Genomic DNA, 13,490 nt, shown 5'->3' with positions numbered 1-13,490 from the left:
GACTTATTTTTCTGCACACTTATAACTTCAAATCCCCAGAATTATTTACAGGGTTTCCCTCCCCCCCAGCTGGAACTTGCTGGAAGTCAGTTCAGACACATCTTGGGTGGGCCATTGCCATTCTAAGAGAACGAGGGCGGTGTTCATGGTGAGTTCTGGCACCTCTTTTTCTAGAAAAAAAGTACCAACTATTTATACACATAGTATGCTATAATCAGACATTCACATCTCTCCCTGAGTAAATCTCTGCCCCACATAAACCTCTTTTTCTGTAAGCACTTGCTTGGGGAAAGCCTTCCACCCCCCCACCCCACCCCCAGCAGATCCCCCTTGGATATCAAATTCTAAACCGTGTGTTCTTTCATGTCATTTTAAGATTTCCTTCCTGTGACACTGGAGCAAAAACACGGGTTGAGACCAGGCCAGAAAATGGGGGATTTGAACTTCCTAATGTGAACAGATGTCTGTTGTTGCTGCTCCTAAACATCTGTTCCTACTTTCTATTTTCAGAAATAATGAAAGGCAGAACGAGGGGCGGGGAGGCGAGGCGTTGGCAGCAGGTTACCAATGTTGCCTCATTCTTTGTGATCCTGTAAATGATCTTCCACTATCCCTGTAGTTATTGGGTAAAAGCAAGGGCTTGCGGAAACTCATTGTGCAGCAGATTTCACGATCTGTAGAGCAACCAGCATTCCATTTTTTAATTGAACTTTTTTTCACAAGTACACTAAGGAGTAGGAAATAATTATAGAGAGACAAAGCATGAGAAATATGGGGAAGGCAATGCCTATATTCCCATGCCAGTTTATTCTGTTTTCATGATTTCCCCCTTACTTTTCTGCATGATATTTTAGCGTTCACACACATTAAAAGCCACTTCTGGAACGATGGTGGCATATAATGCAAGTTCAGCGCTTGTTTCCTTGTTATTTTGTGGCATCTGAATATAGACTGCATTTTTAATCAAGGTCTATATTGACTTATATTTTGATCAGGTTCATAAAGTCTAAAATGGGCTTAAATTCACAAATGTTTCATGCCAGGCAGAGAAAACCTTGGCCATTCTCCTAAGACAAGGGGCCCCCCTTGATTTATAGCAGAAAACAATTCTCAAAGTCGTAAAAGCTGGAATTACAGGCTGAAGACCAAGGTTACACAGACCCTACATAATTAAGAGTGGGTAAACAGTAAAATGATACCCTGGGCCTCTCTTAAACTTGAGCCACAGGACAAAAGGCCAAGAGCACACGGAAAACAAAACAACTGGCTGGAGAAGGAGGGGAGTGTAAACAGGGGAATAGACTTTTTTCTTCACTTTTATTTTGAGGCTGTAAACTGTTCCTTCCTTTTACTTTGAGGAGATTTATCCTTCTAAAAAGCTATATATGTTATGTATGAAATATGCTGGCTTAAATGTAATTATGCAAAGGATTTAAGAAATGCTAGATTCTTATTTCATATAGTTGTAAGAGTTGTATTTAAGTCAGCTCCCCTGCAAGACAGAAAGACGCCAGCGGGCACTTATGACAGATGGTTGTCGGGCCTTTGTTTAAAGACCTCCAAAAGGAGATATTTCATTGATGATGCATGAGAATATGAACCCAAGGTCTCTGACATCTGTTCAAGATAAAAATTTAAGATTAACCATTTGTTTTAGAAGGCAATAGGGCAAGGAGGGCAAGAGGTGAGCTGGTAATTAAGATTCCATGTAAGATATATTATTACTTATTTGTCATATATATAGCTCTTTGTCTCCCTTATAAGGATAGAAGGAAATGGGTGTATCTTTTTGTGATTAGTTATAGCAATCAGCCAATAGGAAATCCAACCAGGCTGGTTGGACAGATGCAGCCACAGGAGGAGCAAAGGGGGCTGGATTAAGGAAATATAAGTGCTGGCCATAATGGCAGGAGGCCAGGCCAGAGCTTGGTAACCATATACCACTGTGCCTCTCATTTATTTGTCTGACAAATAAATTATTATTTTAATTTCTCTATTGCTGCGTTGAATATTTCATTCCAGCTAAGCGTTAACCACAAGCAGGGTGCTACATTTTATGGTGCCTGCGACTCGGATCAGTGGTCTGCTGGAACGCAGCCCCTTCGCCTTACTGGACGGGGTACAAGACAGAGGACCACACTGCCTACCCAGCGCGCAATGGAAAAATTTTTTCCAGGGGAACGCAGCAGTCTCGTCTGTCTGATACCCTGCCCACCGACGGCGACGGACCGGGGGGAAACGGAACCAGCTAAGGGTAAGTGCACTAAAGGGTTTTGGCCCTCCAATTAATTGGGAGGAAGAGAAGTCCTGATCAAACTTCTGCGTCTCAGTAAAGGGGAACTGAGTACGCTAGGTGGCTGGGTACATCAGATGGTGATCTGGTGTAGGGAAAAGGGAAGATTGGGAGGTAGAGTGTGGTTGAAGTATCTAGCACATTGCATGTGTGAGAAAGTACAATGTGTAACTGACCTAAGTGTGGAGTGAGTACTACTTCGTTTCCCAGTAAGGTGTGTGTGTGAGTGACTGAGTGGATACTTCACAGGGCCATACAATGGGAGTTGGGGGTTCAAAGGGGGGAAATACACCTCTTGAATGTATGTTAAATAATTTTAAGAAAGCCTTCTCAGGGGCATATGGAGTCAAAATGACGCCAGGGCGCTTGAGAACGTTATGTGAACTAGAATGGCCAAAACAAAATACTGAATGGCCATCTCAGGGAACCTTTGATATAAATTTAGTAAGCAAACTTTGGTCTAACATCACCAAAGAAACTGGAGGGTGCCCAGAACAATTTTCATATATAGATTCCTGGCTGAGCACATTAAATAAAAATCCTCCATGGATAAGGGAATGCAAAGTCCAACGATGCAAATTATTGGCTGTAAAAGCCGAAGCTAGGAAAGGAATCTTGCCAAATAAACTCAAACCCATTTTTGAGGGACCAGAGGAAGAGGTGTTTCCACCTCCACTCTATGCTCCACATCGAAGGGAGCCTAATTCAAACCCTCCACCAGTTGTAACCCCAAGGCAAGAAAGTGGAACGAATAATGGGGGTAGAGACACAGAACTTGACTCCTTGATAGATTATGATAAATATCTTCAGGAGGCATTGGAGTCCTATAATGAAGCCCAAGCAGAAGTGGTTATTCCATCTGTGAGTCCCAGTAGAACTCCATCTACAGTCTCTTTTAGTGGAACAACTGATTGCCTACCCCAAACCCCTGTACATCCAAGTCCTAGAGAATTATTACAGAAGTTACAGGGAGACCTTAATCGGTCAGCAAGCAATACAGCCAGGCGTATTAAGCTGCTAAAAGAACGCCTTGGGACAAATACCATCCCCTATGATTTGAGGCCCCTAGAGCAAAGTGAAGAAAAAGGTCACGTAGTAGCCCCTCTCAGAAGAGTATTTGATGCACTTGAGGAGCCTGTGCTGGTTAATGGGCAACCTGGACCACGGCCACCTCGAACTTCGACCCTGCAATGTATTCCATTCACAACTACAGTCTGATGAATTGGAAAACGCCCCATCTTTCGCAGAAAAACCTCAGACTATGATGGACTTCGTGACCTCAATAGTAAATACTCATAGTCCTACTTGGACAGATTGTCGCCAGCTCCTGAATACTCTCTTCACCACTGAGGAAAGGAGAGACATAATTGAAAAGGCACAGATATATTTGCGTGAGCAGGCCAGAGTGGGAAATATTTATAATATTGACCGTCATCTCCAGGACAACTTTCCCTTGGAAGATCCTAATTGGGATCCAAACAATGCGATTCACCTGGCCAGGCTTACCACCTACCGCCAGACGCTTGTGCAAGGTATCTGCAGGGCATGCCAGAAGCCCACTAATATGTCTAAAGTCTCAGGAGGGTAGATGTGTTACCCACAAAAAGACTTAAGTTGTCACCTTTTGAGCTCCTGTATGGGAGGCCGCCCTCCTTTGTTCAGGATATTCCAACTGACCTCAAACAAATAGGAGACCATGTGACACAGGGACAAGTGCAATCTCTCTCCCGTGTTTTTGTCTCTCTCCCGTGTTTGTTTGTTTTTTTTATCTTAACAGGTGGGCCCTCAAGCACACGCCGTGCAGCATTGCTGAGCAGATTCATCAGCTCCAGGCTGGCATAGCATATGGGTGAAAGAGTGGAAACGTGATCCACTTGCACCTAAGTGGCGTGGACCTTACACCGTCTTGCTCTCTACTCCAACAGCGGTGAAGGTAGCTGAGGTGACCCCCTGGATTCATCACTCTCGTTTGAAGAAGTCCGAAGGCAGTTGGACGTGCAAAGGTGACCCCTCTAATCCTTTAAAACTGACTCTCTCCAAAAACCCCTGTATCTAGCCCTACCGGGAACGGGCTAGGTCACGGGCAACATTAGACGACCGGCCTGCTGCAGCCACAATCTGGAAGCTGGCTGACCTGCGCACGCCTGAAGCTTGAGGAGCATCTGAACCAGCGATTGTGAAAGGGAAGATTCTCTTATACAATTGATTGACTGCCCCCTTGTGGAACAATTATCAGAGATATTACACATTGGGGATCCTTGGGATATATGTTTTGGTCTTGGTGGTTCCCCATTTCTGTCACTGGGGGAATTATATTGGGACTAATAGTTTTATGCTATCACAATAAGGTAATCTTTTGTGGAAGGAATGCATATGCTAGACATCAACATGATTTTATTATTAATCCTGATCCCTTGGGAAGGGGAAGGGTCCTTGAATCTGACCAAATTTGCTAAATATGGATTCAGCCATGACCACAATATGTGGGTAGGTTTAGCTGAAATGGTAGCCAATGTTGCAAATAGGACCAATTGCCTTGTTTGCTCTCTTGGGCCAGATGATTCAGAGGGAGGTATGCCCTTATTACCGATACCATTAGATGCCATTGGTATGGTAAGCGAAATGCCACACCAAACAGAAATACAGAATTTCCCCGGATGGAACTCAACTAAACCATTACGAGTTATACCTGTACAAGGGGAATTCTGTGTACATAAATCATCAGATGCAGCTGATTCTATCATGATAGGCTCTTCTCATTGTCACTATACTTGGGATTATTTTAAGAATAGTCATACCTGGGCACACGGTACTACCTATCGAACTCGGAATACCTTGCCCTGTGCACCTCCTTTTATTCATGCATGGAAAGCGGTATGGAACATAACTGTGACAGAAAAAGGCAATCTAACATACTGCACTGTGAACTCTCTACCTCTTTTGATATTTCGCCTTCTGTACTCCACGTACCAAAAACCTCAGACCCGATGGTTGTGGTGGATATGTGGAGAATGGGCATACAAGAAACTCCCTTCCAAATGGAGTGGGACTTGTTTCCTGGGATGGGTATTACCACCAATGTGGATTATGCCCACTAGTTCGGCCAAGCGAACACGAAGGAATGCTGATATTTCTCGTATAGCAGGAGGAAGTACCCAAAGTTGGAGCGGTACTGATGATTGGCCGCCAGAGCGCATTATAGCCTATTATGATCCTGCCTCCTGGAATCCTGGTGAGCTCATACAAGGGGCACGGGATCCTATTTATAATCTAAACAGAATAATTCAATTACAAGCAGTAGAGGAACTTGTAACCAATGCAACGGCCCAGAGTTTGAGACTTATTGCACAACAGTTGGATGAAAGTAGAGCCCCATTTTGCAGCTGAAAATGGGAATGGATTATGTACTTGCCAAGCAGGGAGGTCTATGTGGAGTCTTGAAATTGACAGGGAATGCCTGTTGCTTTAACATTTCTGATAATGGTGAGGCAATCCGTGTGTTGGCCACAAGGAAGGATGGGATATGGGATGGCTCACCAATTGGTTACCTAATGTCACAGGACTCAAAGGGATACTATTGTCTTGCTTGTTTTTCTTGACAGTAGTGGTAATGGTTTTATGTATGATGCCATGTATCATTTCATGTTTTAGAAGTACAATTAGCAAGATGGTTTCAAATGAAACTTTACCTCATATCATGGCCCTATACAGAGCCTTACCTCAGGAATGTGGCATAAGATCAAGCTATCAAGGACCTTGGTGTGAAGCAAGGTCCTTGAGCTTGAAAGGGGGGAATGTGGCATCTGAATATAGACTGCATTTTTAATCAAGGTCTATATTGACTTATATTTTGATCAGGTTCATAAAGTCTAAAATGGGCTTAAATTCACAAATGTTTCATGCCAGGCAGAGAAAACCTTGGCCATTCTCCTAAGACAAGGGGCCCCCCTTGATTTATAGCAGAAAACAATTCTCAAAGTCGTAAAAGCTGGAATTACAGGCTGAAGACCAAGGTTACACAGACCCTACATAATTAAGAGTGGGTAAACAGTAAAATGATACCCTGGGCCTCTCTTAAACTTGAGCCACAGGACAAAAGGCCAAGAGCACACGGAAAACAAAACAACTGGCTGGAGAAGGAGGGGAGTGTAAACAGGGGAATAGACTTTTTTCTTCACTTTTATTTTGAGGCTGTAAACTGTTCCTTCCTTTTACTTTGAGGAGATTTATCCTTCTAAAAAGCTATATATGTTATGTATGAAATATGCTGGCTTAAATGTAATTATGCAAAGGATTTAAGAAATGCTAGATTCTTATTTCATATAGTTGTAAGAGTTGTATTTAAGTCAGCTCCCCTGCAAGACAGAAAGACGCCAGCGGGCACTTATGACAGATGGTTGTCGGGCCTTTGTTTAAAGACCTCCAAAAGGAGATATTTCATTGATGATGCATGAGAATATGAACCCAAGGTCTCTGACATCTGTTCAAGATAAAAATTTAAGATTAACCATTTGTTTTAGAAGGCAATAGGGCAAGGAGGGCAAGAGGTGAGCTGGTAATTAAGATTCCATGTAAGATATATTATTACTTATTTGTCATATATATAGCTCTTTGTCTCCCTTATAAGGATAGAAGGAAATGGGTGTATCTTTTTGTGATTAGTTATAGCAATCAGCCAATAGGAAATCCAACCAGGCTGGTTGGACAGATGCAGCCACAGGAGGAGCAAAGGGGGCTGGATTAAGGAAATATAAGTGCTGGCCATAATGGCAGGAGGCCAGGCCAGAGCTTGGTAACCATATACCACTGTGCCTCTCATTTATTTGTCTGACAAATAAATTATTATTTTAATTTCTCTATTGCTGCGTTGAATATTTCATTCCAGCTAAGCGTTAACCACAAGCAGGGTGCTACAATTTGGCTCCAGGAAAAAATTGTTTGCAAATATTATGGAAGTGAATGCTAAAGATAAACTATATTTCAGTATAGTTCTGGAATACAGTGGTACCTCGGGATACACACGCTTCAGGTTACATACGCTTCAGGTTACACACTCCGCTAACCCAGAAATAGTGCTTCAGGTTAAGAACTTTGCTTCAGGATAAGAACAGAAATCGGGCTCCGGTGGCGCGGCGGCAGCAGGAGGCCCCATTAGCTAAAGTGGTGCTTCAGGTTAAGAACAGTTTCAGGTTAAGAACGGACTTCCGGAACGAATTAAGTTCTTAACCCGAGGTACCACTGTATAGTGTGAAAACTCAAATACAATGTGGACATTTATAACTAGAGGGTTATAGGAAAACAGCACGGAAAAGGAACAAATTGCTATGTGAATACAGCTAATGATGGATATGGTACCAAAAAATAAAATAAAATGTTAGCATTATGAAATTGCCAGTCTGGATGTAAACTATTGAGTCAAACCGAAAGGGATGTCAGTGTGTCTCATCTTTGTTATTAACATACATACTAAATTGAAACTCTGTCTCAGAGACCCTGGTCTTTGCATATTTCTCCTTTTGCTTTCTGGCAGCTGTGTGTTAACTTCTCATTTAGAGCCAATTGCCGTAGCTGTTTATGCATTGCCTTGCATGAAGTGTTTTGCCAGCGGAACAAGTATGCCGCTAAATGACTTTCACTTAGTGCTACTTTGGATACAACCTGCTGGGTCTGAATCTCTAGTGGGACAAGGCCTTTAGAAGGCCAGCCAAAATGTCATGCCACAGGATGCATTCGAGTTCTCCAGTATGCTTTGCAATTTAAGCAAAGGCTGCGGGAGGGGGGGAAAAAGATGTATTGGTATTAAAGCAATAAAATTTGCATTGATATCAGTCTCCAGGTAGAGTCTGGGAAAAGGGCAACTGGCTTTAGAATCAGAGACCCTTGATCATCTTGGCTGCCCTCCTTTGCACATGTTCCAGTTTGTCAACATCCTTCTTAAACTGTGGTGCCCAGAACTGGACACAGTACTCCAGGTGTGGTCTGACCGAGGCAGAATACAGAGGTACTATTACTTCCCTTGATCTGGACACTATACTTCTTGTTATGTACTGAGTTGAATAGGATCCAAAATGTAGCAGTCTGATTGGTCCTAGAACAATAGGTTCCAGAATGCAGCAGTCTGATTGGTCCGCAGGAGCCACCCAATCCAACTCCAGGTGGAAGTGAATCCGCAACCTGATTGGCCTACAGGAGAATCCCAAAATTACCCAATCACGTGGGGCCCATTGTGTAAATAATGTATATAAAGCAGATATTTTGGAGGAACTTCCATTCCTCCCTACTATGAGCTGAATAAAGAACATGAAATCCACTCGACTCCAAGTATATTTCACTTCTGTTGCTGCAGCCTAGAATAGCATTAGGGTTTTTGTTGCTGCTGCATCACACTGTTGACTCATGTTAAGCTTGTGGTCCACCAAGACCACTAAATCCTTTTCACATGTACCGCTAGTAAGCCAGGTGTCCCCCATCTTAATTTGTGCATCTGGTTATTTGTGCCTATGCAGCACCGTATATTTTTCTCTACTGAAATTCATTTTGTTAGTGAATTCACTTAGACAAATTCATGGAGGATGAGGCTTTCAGTGGTGATGATCTACCTCCACTGGCAAAGGCTGCATGCTTCTGAAACCACAGGAGGGGAGAGTGATCTTGTGTTCAGGTCCTGCTTGTGGGCTTCCCACAATCATCTGGTTGGCTGCTGTGAGAACAGGAAGCTGGACTAGAAATAATAATAATAATAATAATAATAATAATAATAATAATAATAATTTATTATTTATTCCCCACCCATCTGGCTGGGTTTCCCCAGCCACTCTGGGCGGCTTCCAACAGAATATTAGAATAAAACAACCTATTAAACATTAAAAGCTTCCCTAAACAGGGCTGCCTTCAGATGTCTTCCAAAAATCCAATAGTTGTTTATTTCTTTGTCATCTGGTGGGAGGGCGTTCCACCACTACTGAGAAGGCCCTCTGCCTGGTTCCCTGTAACTTGGCTTCTCGCAGTGAGGGAACCGCCAGAAGGCCCTCGGCACTGGACCTCAGATACAGATACAGATACAGATACAGATAAATGTGAACAAAAGTGTTGTAAGATATTTAACGTCCTATTTCTTACTGTTAATTAATTAATTGTTGCATTTGGGCCCCACCTTTCTCTCTGAGGGCCTCAAGGTGGCACCTGCGGTTCTCTCCCTCCTCATTTGATCCGCTCAACCACCCTGTGAGGTAGGTTAGTCTGAGAGACAGCAGTGACTGGCTCAAGGTCACCCAGTAGGCTGCGCGGGGATTTGAACGCTTGTCCCCAGGTCCTGGTCCGACACCCTAACTGTTGGACTTTTCTTTGCCAACCAAGTTTGTGCAATGGCTGGGACGATGGAATAAAAACTTGCCCGCAATATCTTTGCTTAGCTTTATTTTAATTAATAATCAAACAGCTGCAAAACACCCCTTCTCACCACTACACACTCCCCAGTCATTAACCAAATTCTTTAACACTACACTAGTCAATTAGTAGGTCAAACAGAGAGTACAAAACAAGAGAGCAAAATAGCAAGATATGATACAGAGCAATTGGTCAACTTAAATACAGTATTCAAAATAATCAATTATCCTATCACATCGCAGCATTCAGTGCAGCAAGTAAACTCTCCCTGCTACTTAGGCAAGTTGCTAACATACCACAGGTGTGCTGAAATTTCGATAGTTCACAGGCGTGCCGCCATGCAGGCTAAGATTACAAACACACACACCTCTCTGAGTAGCACCATTGACCACATTAAGAAAACCTAACGCTAACCACTACACCGTACTGTCTTGTATTGTTTCCCCACTTCACTGTGCAATTGTTTCAACAGCACTAATGTAATGTTCATTGTTCTGATTTGCCATGCTTTTGAGGAAGAATCTCCATTTGAAAAACATCAGGCCAATACAACCTTGATTCTTCGGCACCCTTCGGATTTCTCCAGCGATTTAACAGAGACATTTCCCATAAATTAAGGGTGCTTCCTTGTCAACAGAGGGCAACGAGAGCATAAGTGTTAACGTGAGTGTTGGCAGAGGAGAATGTTTGATTTGATCGCGTTTCTTCGCCCTTCTCTTCCTATTCAAGTATGTGGGATGAGATTGTTGTGTAGCAGCCCCAGGCCTCTGCCAGACCAAAGAGACATCATCTGTTCAGGAGAAATTGGGATTCTTTTGATGGAAAGATGAAGGAGCTTTTCTGGGGAATTAATGAAGAATTTATTAGACAGAGAAATACATCTGTTGAGAGCAATGGCACTGGAACTGTGAGGGGGTGATTAATTATCGTGTGTTCTGACAACTCTGGGAGAATCAAATTAACAAATTTAACTTACGGAGGCGAGCAAAGGAGAGACCCATGCAAGCTAATTGAGGGCGGCGGTGGCGGCAGGGAGTATCTAATGCAATGAGCCAATGACCCACCTTTTGATCATTTGGGCTAGAAGGGATGCTCCTGCTTTTGAAGAAAACGGTAGTCCTTTAGGAAAAGGCAAGAGAAGAGAAGAGAAGGAAGAATGCTGGAGAAACATGAGAACTTATTGCAGAATGGTTCAGTGGCTGCAGCTAGAGAACAACATGACTGCTAGGCTGGCAAGTGGAGCAGTCCAGCAGGGCTGGGTCTTGGTATGTCTCAAAAGCATTGCACAAGCCCAATTCAAGGTGTTAGCACTAAATTGCTTGGGACCCTGGGACCTAAAAGGGTGCCTTCTCCAGTTTCAACTGTTGAGGATCCTACGATTGGCAGGTGAGGCCTTCTTGGTGGTGCCCCCCTCTGAAGACTGCCCTTTTGGCACTGACTCATGATATGGCCTTCTCAGTGGCACCTCCCCATTTGTGGAATGCTCTCCCTGGTGAGGGAGCCCCTCTTTATTGACTTTCAATGGAATTTAAAAACGTTTGTCCAGGCATTTGATGGCTGGAAGACACTGTTCCTGAGATCACTGCTTGAGAGACTGCGTTTTAACTTTTTCTAGAATGCCTTTTCTAAGCTGATGTGTTTACTGCCCTGGACTCCTTTGGGAGGAAGGAAAGAATATATAATAATAATAATAATAAATAATAAATAATGTGTCTGGTGCTTCTGTGTGCCTGGCTGCACAGTTGGCCACTATGGGAACAGGGTGTTGGACTAGATGAAACTTGGGTCTGATCCAGCAAGCCTCTTCTTATGTTATTCACTTTACACATGGACATAGTGGAGAAAAAGACTTGCATAATGATATGGCACAGAGGTGTTCAAATCCCAAAGAATTCTTCAAGAAGAGTGAGATTTTTCAAAATTTACTAAAGGATCATGGGTCGAATCCAAGTAGGTTTTGCTTGGAGAAGGCCCATCAAAATTAATGGGCCTAAATTAGTCCCGTCCATTCATTTGAATGGTTCTGCTCTGAGTAGGACTGACATTGGACACAACCTTATGTTTCTCTTTTGCAATGAATTATAAAGATGATTGTTTTGAGAAGGCCACACAATGGAATCCATCTGCCAGGAAAATGAGTAGAATAAGTAGACCGGATGACAGAAGCTGTTGGGTATGTGTAGAGGTTGAAAAGGAGATTCTTTCCATGCATGGTAGAAATATGAATGTGAGAAGGCAGTTACATCTTAAAGGATGTTTGTGTAGAGCAGAGAAAGTCCACATGGTGCCTTCTAGATGTTGTTGGACACCAGTTTCCATTAGTTCAGCCAACATGGTCAATGGTCATGCATAATGGGAGTTGTGGGCCTAGGAGAGCCATTCCCAATCAGCTTGGACAATACTGAGGTAGGTAGACCAATGGTTTGACTCGGTAGAAAGCAGCTTCCTATATTCCTAAGTACACAACATTGATCCTAGCTATCAGTTGTGAATCCAATGCATCTACTATCCACATGGATGGTTTCTGTTCCAATTCATGTACATGGAACAAGAAGCCATACTGTTGGTGGCCTTTCACAGCAGGGTGCACATGTGGAAAGCCCACTGAAGTGCACTGAGGTGTGTAAATCATAATGTGGTCTAACACCCTTTCCCTGCATACACACAGAAACCAAATCTCATGTGTGCAATCCTACATCAGATTGAGGCTTCAATTCCTTGTGCCTGGAGTGGATCTGGCCCAATTTATTTAGAACCTTGCCAAGATCAAAAGACCCACTGGAAGAAGACTGAATTAAATTTTATGATGCATTTGGAAGGCTATGTATTATTTACTCTGGAAGTGTTATTCCATACAGAATTCTAAGTATGGCCCGTTCAGTAGATAAGAGAGCGGTGAGCACACACACTTTTGCTTGTTGTTCCTTACATCCTGGTGTTGCCTCTAGAATGATAAGCACACTAGTTATGAATTAGAAGTATGTGTGCTGTGCTTAGACTCCCATGGATGTCTTGTTCTGTCTGAAGTTGCCTTAGATGAATTTGAGAAAGAGACTCCTGTCTGCTTTAATTATGCTGAGACAAAGTTGGGGGACATTACTGCAGTCAAACCAACAATTCATGTTTTGCCAGGTAGGCACATGAAGAGGCTGAGGCTCACAGAGCTTTCCTGTAAAATTTGCTAGCAAGAACTCTGTTGAGATCACTTCCTGTATCTACCTCAGCAGGAAGCTGTAACACTACATACTTCCTTCCTGCCCAGGGATCTTTCTCTTTCTTCATCATGCCTCCAAGCTTACCACACATGCATGTCTGAACTCTACAGCTCAGACACCATCTTGAATTTAGATTCTCTACTTTTGTAAATTAGATAGTAGTTATAAACCTGCCTTCATTTTGCTACTGTAACTGCTGCTTCAAGTCCTAATTATGTAAGTAAATACTACTTTTACTTCTTCACAAAACAATGTTTATGTGATTGTATTTTTAGGGTGGGGGGAGGTGAAATACCAGGAAAATCCAGCCTGCCTTAAAGCACCCTGGATTATTGTTTCTAAAAGCTTAAATCAACCTTGTCGTTGCTTCCAAGTTTAAGCCACAAAGGATAGTATTCAGCTGATTTCACGTGAGCAAGGAAAGATAACAAAATAATATATCTTATCATGCCTAATTCCATTTCTACAAAAGTCACTTGGAACAGAGTCAAGAACAGGGGTACATAACATAAGCTCAGGGACCAAAATTGGCCGCTCAGGCATCTCCATCAGGCCCTCGGAACTCTCCCCAACCACACCTCTTCTCATCCAGCACT

General features: G+C 42.9%; 1 long non-coding RNA gene across 1 annotated transcript; it reads left to right on the top strand.

Moving 5' to 3' along the window:
* Positions 1 to 939: 939 nt before the first annotated feature.
* LOC144325435 (uncharacterized) lies at positions 940 to 7,152 on the top strand. Its single transcript, XR_013390587.1, has 2 exons — positions 940 to 2,254; positions 4,071 to 7,152. It is a non-coding gene; the product is annotated as an uncharacterized LOC144325435 (long non-coding RNA).
* Positions 7,153 to 13,490: the final 6,338 nt, after the last annotated feature.

This window comes from Podarcis muralis, chromosome 14, assembly GCF_964188315.1.
Source record: "Podarcis muralis chromosome 14, rPodMur119.hap1.1, whole genome shotgun sequence".
In the NCBI taxonomy this organism is placed as follows: Eukaryota; Metazoa; Chordata; class Lepidosauria; order Squamata; family Lacertidae; genus Podarcis; species Podarcis muralis.
The sequence above is the reverse complement of the archived record's forward strand: the minus strand, read 5'-3'. Positions and strand labels throughout refer to the sequence as shown.